At 30.1% G+C, this 11,200-nt stretch overlaps 2 pseudogenes; one reads left to right on the plus strand and one right to left on the minus strand.

The window, feature by feature from the left end:
• Window positions 1-216: 216 nt before the first annotated feature.
• On the minus strand, window positions 217-4,001 carry LOC126553547 (uncharacterized; annotated as a pseudogene).
• A 2,127-nt stretch (window positions 4,002-6,128) lies between these two features.
• On the plus strand, window positions 6,129-7,034 carry LOC126553548 (uncharacterized; annotated as a pseudogene).
• The last annotated feature ends 4,166 nt before the right edge of the window (window positions 7,035-11,200 follow it).

Genomic DNA, 11,200 nt, shown 5'->3' on the forward strand with positions numbered 1-11,200 from the left:
ATTAAGTTTATACATCTTAACACAGTTATTACTTAAAAATAAAAATAAAAGCTACTTGTCAGTTTTTCAAAAATTATGATAAAAAATCAAAATCAGTTATAAATACAAATAATAATAATAATAATAATACAAATGTCAAGTTATAAATACAAATAATAATAATAATATTACAAATGTCACATTTTAGTACACATTTTTATAAAATAAACATAGTAATTATAATGATCCATGGCTCTTGGCATTTGGCTGGTTTGAATTTATATTAAGTCCTAAATTTCTTTTCCTTTTCTTTGGAGCGTTTTCACCTTTTGGAGGTCTTCCTCCTAATAAACGTTTGCTTCCCCTAGTTACACCTACAGCTCTCCTTGCAATTGTAGTGGGCTGTACTTTAATTCTAGCACTATCTCTATGTCTTGTTGGTATACAGTTACCAACTGTGTGCAAAAAGTGTTCCCATTGGCCTTGAGTTTTAATTTTTTAAGTTTTTCTTCTAATTTATTAATACCACTTAGTGATGACCCATACAAAGTATTACAAGAATTTAATAAATTTATCACATTTTAAAATTTACTATTATTATTAGTACTTGTCTCTTGAATAAAATTTGTCCTATGTTGTTCGATGTTATTATGGCTTTTATCATTTTCTTTACTATTAACATTAATTTCTTCTGATACATTTTCTTCTCTCTGGGTTTCCGCTATAAATGGATCATAAAAAGACTTATCTAGAACTTTATCTCCAAATGCAATTTTAGCTATGTTATAGCGGTCCATTGGAGTTATTAAAGGAAAATTAACCGATTTTATATTAAAAAACTGATATATTGCATACTGGTGTTTACAAAATTTCCCTGCCAAGGCAGAAGGGCATGAACAGATTCCACTTTTGATATCTACATAATATAACATACTTTGTTCTTTTTCACTTGGCACCAAAAACTCATGATCATTTTCTTGAATTATCTTTTCTTTATTTTAAAAAGTAACTTTTTTCATCATTTTTCAAAGAGTTAATCTAGTCGATGAAGTTCTACTATCAGCATATTCCCTTAATCTTCGCTTAAAATAACCTTCTAAAGCCGTACTTGTCAAATCAATCAAAGCTAAAACGTTATAAGCTTTTACTCGTCCTAGAACATGATCTTTGTAAAGTCTTACAGCTACTTCACAATAATTGTTTGTCACATGTTTCTTAAAAGTACCATCTCTATAACACAAACACCAATCTTCTTTATATGACCAATAATTTTCTAAGTATTTTTTCCACTGAGAAAATTCAACGTTTTCAATTCCTTGTCTATACGCACATTCTGCTTCAATGACCCTTTCTGCGTATAATATGTTTTGAAAGGTTTTCATTAAGGGCTTGCATTTTTCCTTTGAAATTTGGTGATTACTATCCCACAACCAATGCCAAACTGCTTGTAAAACGTGAAATGTACAAAGCAGAGTTTTACTTTTGGGCCAAACTTGGTTTATTGCATTTATTTCTGCTGCACTTTGATCAGTAGAAAGATATTGGGATACCCCCGACCACAAAAACTTTCAGGAATAGCCTCATTTATTAATTTGAACCCTTCGCAATAACTTTCATAAGTTTGTCCCATTGTTATAATTATTGCCAGAGGTATTGCTCCTGCTGCACTTGGACACATAATAAATGTAATTGAATGATTTTGTGGGTCACATGCACTAGTGCTATCAACAAATATTATTTCTTGAGCCTCTTTCATTTGGTGAGCTCTTCTCATAATCGGAGTTACCACAATTACAGAAAATGGGTTTTCTTTAAATAAAACGGTTATACCATTTTCACTGTAAACTTTTTGTTTCTCTTTCAGTTTCTGAAAAAATATTGGTAAAAATCTCCTAGTAGTACATTAATTATTTTATAAAGTAATTCTGTACCTATAGTCCGCGACATGAAAAGTGGCTGATGTGTACCGCGACCCGTTGCGGCTTCCCAACCTGTTAGTCATTGGTTCTCAACCTAGAACACCTACTACCCGGCGCGCCCCAGCGCGTACCTTTTGTGTATTCCATTCCTACATATATTCCATACATTATAGTATACTGGTTTTTTTTTGTGCACCCTTAGCGGATCTTCTGGAATGCCTAGAGGGTAGCTGTAAAATGTAGTGTGGTGGGGATTGGGAACCACTAGGGTGAAACGGCCGCTAGGTTCGCGACGGTCATCGGCCACTTTTCATGTCGCGGACTATATATTATTTTGTGCAGTACGTTTAGTTAGAATTATTAAAAGGTTACCTCAATTAATCCCTTGTCAGTACGTGGTCCCAGATTCAAATTTCTCCAAGTATCATGCCAGTTGCGAATTGTCCTGTAGCATGGATTTATACTACCATTAGCTAAACTTTCTAGCATAAAGTCCTCTTTGAGCTCTATTAACTGTTTATGATATTTTTGCGCTTCTGCGATACCCATTCCGCTGTCAAAATATACATTGAAAATGTCCCTAACATTATTGTCTGCTGGAAGGAATCTTAGACTCTCTGCCGATTTTATACTGTGCGTATGGTTATCATTTATTTCAATGGAACAAACTAAACCTCTCTGTAAGATGTATATTAAATAACTAATAATTTTTTTTATTAGCATTTGAAGTTCAAATTTTGACAAAAATTCGTCAAAATTATGAATATTTGCAAATTATTTTGTAGGTATAATTCATAAAAATGTTTGTATAGGTAGCTAAGAGTTGAAAATTTAATACAAGATTTTTCATAAGTTTAGCTTACAATAATTATAAAAGAACTTAAATGTTGGTGTATTTTTTGAAAGGCCTTTTTTATTGTCATCTCTACTAGGCTTTTGAAATGCACTATGATGGCAAACACATTTTTTTTCTACAAAAATTTTTTATTTGAATACCTATACAATACCTTAAGATGTTATTGTGTAAGTATAATAATTCATTACTTACGAACACACTATTCTTGTTCCGTTTGGAACACTAGATCGGAAGTTCCAATGGGTATTATTTAACTTTCCAAACTCATCAACCCAAGTATTTATTTCATCTATTGGTTTGGCATTACATCTTAATTCAACGACACTATCATGAGTTTTGGTAATTTCATACTCAAATGATGCTGGAAAAATCATTTTTTCAAAATTCTACTTCTACAGATTGTTAAAAATTTTAAAAATCTTAATTGCATCCACACTTAATGTTTGATAACAATAATATCATTTATCAGTGTTCCAAATTCGAATTGTTATCACCAGTTAAATACAACCAATCAGAGCTCGCGATTTGCCTATGGGTCTCTAGCAATGGATGGTATGCTTATATGCTCCCGGTCTGGGGTCAATGTGCGCCTACCCACATAAATAAAATCCAAGTTCTACAATCCAAAGTCCTTCGTGTGATCTCAAATGCCCCATGGTTTGTGCGAAACGATGCCCTGCACACCGACTTCAAGTTACCAACTATTAAGAACTACATTAAGGACCTATCGACAAGATTCTTCTGTCATCTACGCAAAGCAAGCGGTCCACAGCATTACAGGTTAAATGTCAGCCCCATCAATCGAAGACTAAAACGTGGTCGTTCCCATGATGTCCTAAAGTAGCTTATCTTCAACCTAGTTAATTATTACATTATATTATAATACCTTTTTTATAAACTGCCAAAAATTGTACTTTATATAACTAAATTTAGATGATTCTGTCAGGAAAACTTTATAATTAATAAAAAAAAAAAGGAGAATATTACATTCAGATATCAATATAAAACATACTTTGACATTTTGGATATGGTGGTACATCATATGATATACACTGTTCTTCATCACTACTGTCATCATTATCCTGCAGTGTATGTTTTTTATTCAGTTTCAATACATTGTTATTGTTGGAATTTGTACGTTTACGGTTTTTGGAAATAGTTAAGAATTTTGGTATTTCAGATTCTGAAGAAATTTCCGCAAGAGTTTGGTAAGCAAATTTAGAGGCTTCATTATAATTAGAAAACATTCTTGTACAAATCACTTTAATAGCATATGAAGACCAATCATTATTTGGAGTTAATCTTTTTTTTAATTGCTGCTTGCATCTTTATTAATCCAATATGTGAAGGCCATAAATATGTTTCAAAATGTATCATCCAATGATTAGGAATAACTTCAATGGTATTTTTTTCATGAATGAATTTAACGACATACCACCCACAAACTGCTGACATGATCTATAATCAATTTAAATTTATATATATAATGATGTAATAACATAAGTGAATGCTTTTATAATTTATAAAATATTTAAACACATATTTAAAGACTGCTTGCTTATAATAATATAGTAATTATAATAAATAAAATATTGGTAGCATGATAATTGTCAAACAGTTATTGAACAGTTCAATAGATATATTAACAAATAAAATTGTTATGTAAAAACTGTTGAAGCGTATATTTTTGTTATAGGTAAATATGTGTAAAACGGATTTTGTCGCATGTTATCTCTTGCAAAAGGTATTATATTATTAATCATTATACATATAATCTAAACTATTGTCAGTACGCGCTCGACTGTCCATCGCCACACAAATATAAAATAATACCGTAACATTATATAGTTAAATCAATTAAAACCTATACAGTCCACTAATTGAGTTTACGAAATTAACATTGGTCCTTCGACCAGGATATAAGGAATCGGTGATATTCGTGAGTGGCAGTCAAAATTTAAAATTCGCGCTTATAAATTATTAATTAATTTAAAACGTATATAAAATAAGTGCGTGCATAAAAATATAACATACCATTAATCCAGTCGTGTAATGGAAAATCGGTTAAGTCATCAAAAAACAAAAAAGGAAAATATTGGACATACCATTAGAGCAAATGCAACTCGAAAAACGTCGCGTCCATTATTACAAATCAATTCCTTCCTAAAATCTATTGTTGTAATTTTATTTTATTTTATTTTTTTTATCGCCCATACTCAATTAGACTTTTATTATTTAATTATTAAAGTTAAGGATATATATATATATATATATATATATATATATATATAAAAAAAGAGAGATATAAATATAAATATAGCACGTAAAGTAAAATACAAGAGAATCTGGTGAAGGTAATAGACATGTCCGAGTTAGGCTCCTTGAAATGCCATAGAGGTCAATTAAAAGCCCTACTAACAAGATTCATAAATTATCTTGAAAATATCGACAAAAATAAAGAAGTTAATCGATCTGAACTGAAATTCCGTCGAGAAAAGATCGAAGATGTTTGGCAAGATTTCGAACAGGTTCAAGGTGCAATCGAAGTGATATTGAACAATGAAGGAAACGAAGAAGCAACAGCCTACCGCGCGGATTTCGAAGAATTATATTTTAAAGCCGTCTTAATGTGCGAGGATATGATGTACGAAAAAGTAAAAAACAGACAACGTGGTTGTTACGATACCGCAGAGTAAAACCAATAGTAACAGTGAATTCTGTTGCAATAATTCTAATGCACAAATACAACTAGCAGCGGTAAATGTACCGACATTTTCAGGAATCTACAGTGAATGGCCTACGTTTTATGACACTTTTGGTGCACTAGTACATACAAACGATAGAATAAACGATATTCAGAGATTTTTCCATTTGCGCGCATCGTTATCGGGCGAGGCGGCTCAAGTCATACAAGGCATAGAAACGACCGCCGCCAATTATAGTATTGCAGGGGCATATTTTAGGGGGGGCGAAGGGGCACCCCCCCTGAATCCGTATTTATGGAATCGATTATATGTGAGATACTCGTACACACTTCATATTTTTTTAATTTGGATAATTTTTATAACAAAATCAAATTAATTAACAATTTTGATTTTCTACAAAAATTTTGGTTATAAAATACGAATAAGTGTTAAGAAAAATTGCAGAAAAACATAATAAAATATAATAAATTGAAGGCGAACGGACGCGTATGATGGATATGAATATATTATTATGTTTTATCAGTATAAGTACTAATGATCATTGGTAATGTGGCGACACTTGTACCACATCGGTGGGCGCACATCGTTTTGTACCACGGTTACGTCGCTTAGTCTCACAATAACATCCAAGTTATTAGATACTGCTATCTAGATCTGCTAATTTTTATAATGGATTCTAATAAAAGGAATCAACCTTCAATTCTAAATTTTTTTCCTTCTAAGAAAGATTGTCGGTCATCGAGTACAGATGTTGCAGGAAGTGAATGTGAAATAACTACAGATGCAAAGATTACAGATAATTCCTATAATCCAGATATTCCAGATATTATATCACCATCTTTAAACACACAACAGCCAAAAATAATTCACGATGATCAAAGCAATGAAGATAATCTTAATTTGAATGATGACATAGGAAATTTTATTGGTAAAACACTTGATGATTATACCAAATTCAATCTCTTAAAAAACTCTTGGAAGCCACCTGATAATTTTAAGTTTCCTTTTTCGGTTCACAATAAGCTAGGTAAGGAAGAGAAACGATTTCTGAGACGTAATCATTTTGAACAATAACCTTGGTTAATATATTCAATAACTAAATTTGGTTGTTATGGTAAATATTGTACACTCTTTTTAACCAATAACAAAGGGGGAAAGCAAAAGACTGAACCATTAAAAAAACTGGTTACCTTACCTTTAAATCAATATTCGAAATTACTTGGTAAGACTGGAGATTTGGAAGTGCACAGTAATAATCAATACCACCGAGAAGCAATTTTAAAATCTGATGATTTTTTGAAAACTTACAATTCACCAAATAAGCAGATAATTAATATTATTAATATTAAACGTTTAGAGCAGGTTCATGAAAATGGAAATCGTTTAAAACCAATAATTGAAACCATCATATTTTTGGGACGTCAAAATATTCCTTTTAGGGGACATAGAGATAGTGGACAGTTGTTGTGTAAAGAACCTGATAGTTATAAAGGATCTACATGTTCTGTAGTAAAGAATGAAGGAAATTTTCGCGAACTATTAAAGTATAAAGTACCGTGTTCTATCTGGAGATAAAAATTTAGAAAATCAATTACTAAATAATCATTATAAAGCTACTTATATATCTCCTATGATTCAATAATAAGTAGCTTTATAATGATTATTTAGTAATTGATTTTCTAAATTTTTATCTCCAGATAGAACACGGTACTTTAATAGTTCGCGAAAATTTCCTTCATTCTTTACTACAGAACATGTAGATCCTTTATAACTATTAGGTTCTTTACAAGATCTTATAAAATGTTGCAAGGAACAAATAATTGAACATATATTGAACGAAGTTAAAGAAAATATTTACTACAGTATAATTTTTGACGAAACTACTGATATTACACATACCTCTCAAATGAGTTTATTTTTAAGGTACATAGACTCAAAAAAAAATATTCAGGAACGTTTTGTTGCTTTTATAAATTTCCATTATAGCATATTTCATCAAAATAAAATCATCACCAATGAAGATACAGATAAAATAGAAGCAGATAAATTAAATACAGATGATTTATCAATGGAACCAAAGCTTACAGGTAAATTATTTTTTAAAAACAAAATTGGTAATTATAAATTGTTATGTTAATTTTTTATTTTATTGTACAGGAGAAAATCTGGGAAATATTGTTGTAACTGCAATGAAAGAAATGTCACTTAATTTGATGAACTGTGTGGGTATTTCAACTGATGGATGTTCTGTCATGACGTCAGTACCAAAATGAGCTGTACAACAAGTGAAAAAGTTCTGTCCTAATGCTGTGTACAGCCCTTGCAAAAATCATGCTCTTAATTTACCGATTTCTAAATCTTCCAATGTTCAAATAGTCAGGAATAATGTTGGTATTTATCAAGAAACTATTTCTTTTTTCAATGTATCATCAAAAAGACATTTTGTTTTAAAAACTAATCTCAAAGGTTCTAAAAGATCTATTACTAGCTTTTGTGAAACTCGTTGGATAGAACGTCACACAAGTATACTATACTATATCTATATCTATATCTATATCTATACTACTATATAAAATAGAACCCCCTTTTTGTATGTACGCGCATAACTCAACAATGCCTGGACCGATTTCGCTCATTCTTTTTTTGTTTGGGTCGTAATTGCCAGGAGAAGGTTCTTACAGACGAAAAATTTGAGAAAGTTATCGGGTTAGAGAAATATGACGAGGAGGTGATGAAATTACAGAAGCGCCATCTATCCAGCAAATAGTCAACTAAATTATTTTTGGTAGTCAATGGCAACCATTTAAATAAAATAAATCATTTATTTAAAATTTTTTTATATATATAAAAATAGAGACAAAAATGTATAACATTTCATCAATTGAGAACGGCTGGTTCGATTTCGCTCATTCTTATTTTGTTTGGGTCGTAATTTCCAGGAGAAGGTTCTTATGTAAGAAAAAGTTAAGAAAAATTGCACGGAAAATAAATAAAAATACAATGAAAAAAAAAAATACCGATGACTACTATTACTATTATTATTATTATTATTACTATTTTATGGTAACAATTTTTTTGTTATTATTATTTATTTTCCCCATTTTTGTAACATTTTTCACTGATAATTCGCTCCTATTGGTCGCAAGAGAATGTGCTTATGTAGTACAATTTTAGGAAAATCCACCAGAAAACTTCGGAATCTGGATGTAAAAAAACAACAACAACTATCACTGCAGTCCAGCAAGAAAATAAACTATATTAAAGTCACTATTGATTATGATTGAATATAATAATTATAGACCTATTGTTATATTTTGTTAAAACCATAAAAAAAAAATAAGAATTAGCAAAATAAGTCAATGTCTACAGTTAAATTTCAAATTCACAGCAATAAACTAACATAACAAGTTATACCAAGTTTTATTGTTTTACCAACAAGCAACAATATAAAAACCACGAGATGGCACATTATTGTATTTTACCCACCGTAGTAAAATAAAAAAATGATATAACTTTGAAACTTAAGTGTTAGAAATTATAAGCTTACGTACACATCTCGCGGGGTCCGCAATCCACCACGTGTGGATTGCCTACATGATAATATACTGCTCTCATAATCATAAGAGAGTCTCACGGCAACGGTAATATATTGTATGTTCCTAAAATTTGTGTTTGACTTAGTTGCCCAACAAGTTTTTATAAATCTTGAATTAACTAAATTATTATTTTTAAATATATTATGGTACTGAAGTAAACAGTACCTATGTAACATATTAAAAAATATGAGTTAATTGATTTCAGTTATTTCAAACCTGCACAAATCTGTACTCGATGACCGACAATCTTTCTTAGAAGGAAAAAAATTTAGAATTGAAGGTTGATTCCTTTTATTAGAATCCATTATAAAAATTAGCAGATCTAGATAGCAGTATCTAATAACCTTGGATGTTATTGTGAGACTAAGCGACGTTACCGTGGTACAAAACGATGTGCGCCCACCGATGTGGTACAAGTGTCGCCACATTACCAATGATCATTAGTACTTATACTGATAAAACATAATAATATATTCATATCCATCATACGCGTCCGTTCGCCTTCAATTTATTATATTTTATTATGTTTTTCTGCAATTTTTCTTAACACTTATTCGTATTTTATAACCAAAATTTTTGTAGAAAATCAAAATTGTTAATTAATTTGATTTTGTTATAAAAATTATCCAAATTAAAAAAATATGAAGTGTGTACGAGTATCTCACATATAATCGATTCCATAAATACGGATTCAGGGGGGGTGCCCCCTTCGCCCCCCCTAAAATATGCCCCTGCAATACTATAATTGGCGGCGGTCGTTTCTATGCCTTGTATGACTTGAGCCGCCTCGCCCGATAACGATGCGCGCAAATTGGGAAAATTTGGTTTCATTTAAAATTTCTAGAAAAAATGATTTTTAAGAAAAAAACTAGGATTTTTCGGAAAAATTGTAAAATTTCATGAAAAATAAATGTTTTCTTAAATAATTGAAAAAGTATTATAAAGTGGAAAGGAAACCATCCAATAAATAATTATAGTTTATACTTGATAGTTGATAATCAATAAGCATAGTATGTAAATTATTAATATAATATATAGTATATACCAATATCATCAGTCATCACTAGTCTGTATAGTAAATGAATTTTGCAAGCAATATATTTTATTTATAAATAGTTATAATTTGTAATATTAATTATTAAGTAATTACTATGTAGTTATTAATAGTTAATAGTCAATACTCAATAGTTTAATACTTAAATAGTTAAATACCATTTACTTTTTAGTTTTTAGTAAAAACTTTTTACTTACTTATTAAGATTAAAAATATTATAATTTATTACAATAAAATACTTAATAGTTGTCACTTGTCAGTCATTATAATATAGATACCTAGAACAGCTAGAATCTAGTCACCTTATTATAAATATATAATTTGACATTATAGTATTATAGTATAAATTGATGTGATAGGTACATCAATGTTGATATTTACTATTTAGTATTAATACAAGAATGTCGAGAATAGATAAATATGCTAAAGAATAGAGAATTTTATGTTAACAATTCAATTTTAAAGAAACAATCAACACTTACTTTATACTTTAGTTTATTTAAATTTTTTTACATATTTAATATTTATTTATAAAAAAACAACAAAAACTTTTAAATCTTAAAACCTTATACCTTTAATCTTTAGTTGATAGAGCTAGTCTGAGCTAGACTATATAGTTCATCAATAGAATCTGTTGATTCTATTGAACAATCACTTGAACCATCCATATTCTCTTCCTCAACAATTGTTGTTAATTTTGAGTTGTGTTGTTTTTTCTTGGCTACACTAATACTCAAGTTTGATCTAATAGCGACTAATTTTTCTACTCTATTATGTAAAAGTTTATTTCTTAACTTAGTATGAATTAAACCAAAACTGAACCAATTTCGCTCACAAGCAGCTGATGAACAAGGTACACTTAGCAACCTTGAAGCAATTGGACAGAGGGATTCATTTGATGCAATCCCTTGCCACCAGATTGCTGGAGGGCAGGTTAAATTATCATTATCAATCAAACCAAAAAAAACAGTATTTGTACGGTATTCAGCCAAACAACTCAAAACCTTTCCTTGATCGATTTTTAACCAATCTGATATACAGTTAATGATTTTAATTGCTTCTGACACTTCAACAGCTGTTAAGTTTTTTCC

Source organism: Aphis gossypii, unplaced genomic scaffold (genome assembly GCF_020184175.1).
Source record: "Aphis gossypii isolate Hap1 unplaced genomic scaffold, ASM2018417v2 Contig00257_ERROPOS125673+, whole genome shotgun sequence".
Lineage (NCBI taxonomy): Eukaryota > Metazoa > Arthropoda > Insecta > Hemiptera > Aphididae > Aphis > Aphis gossypii.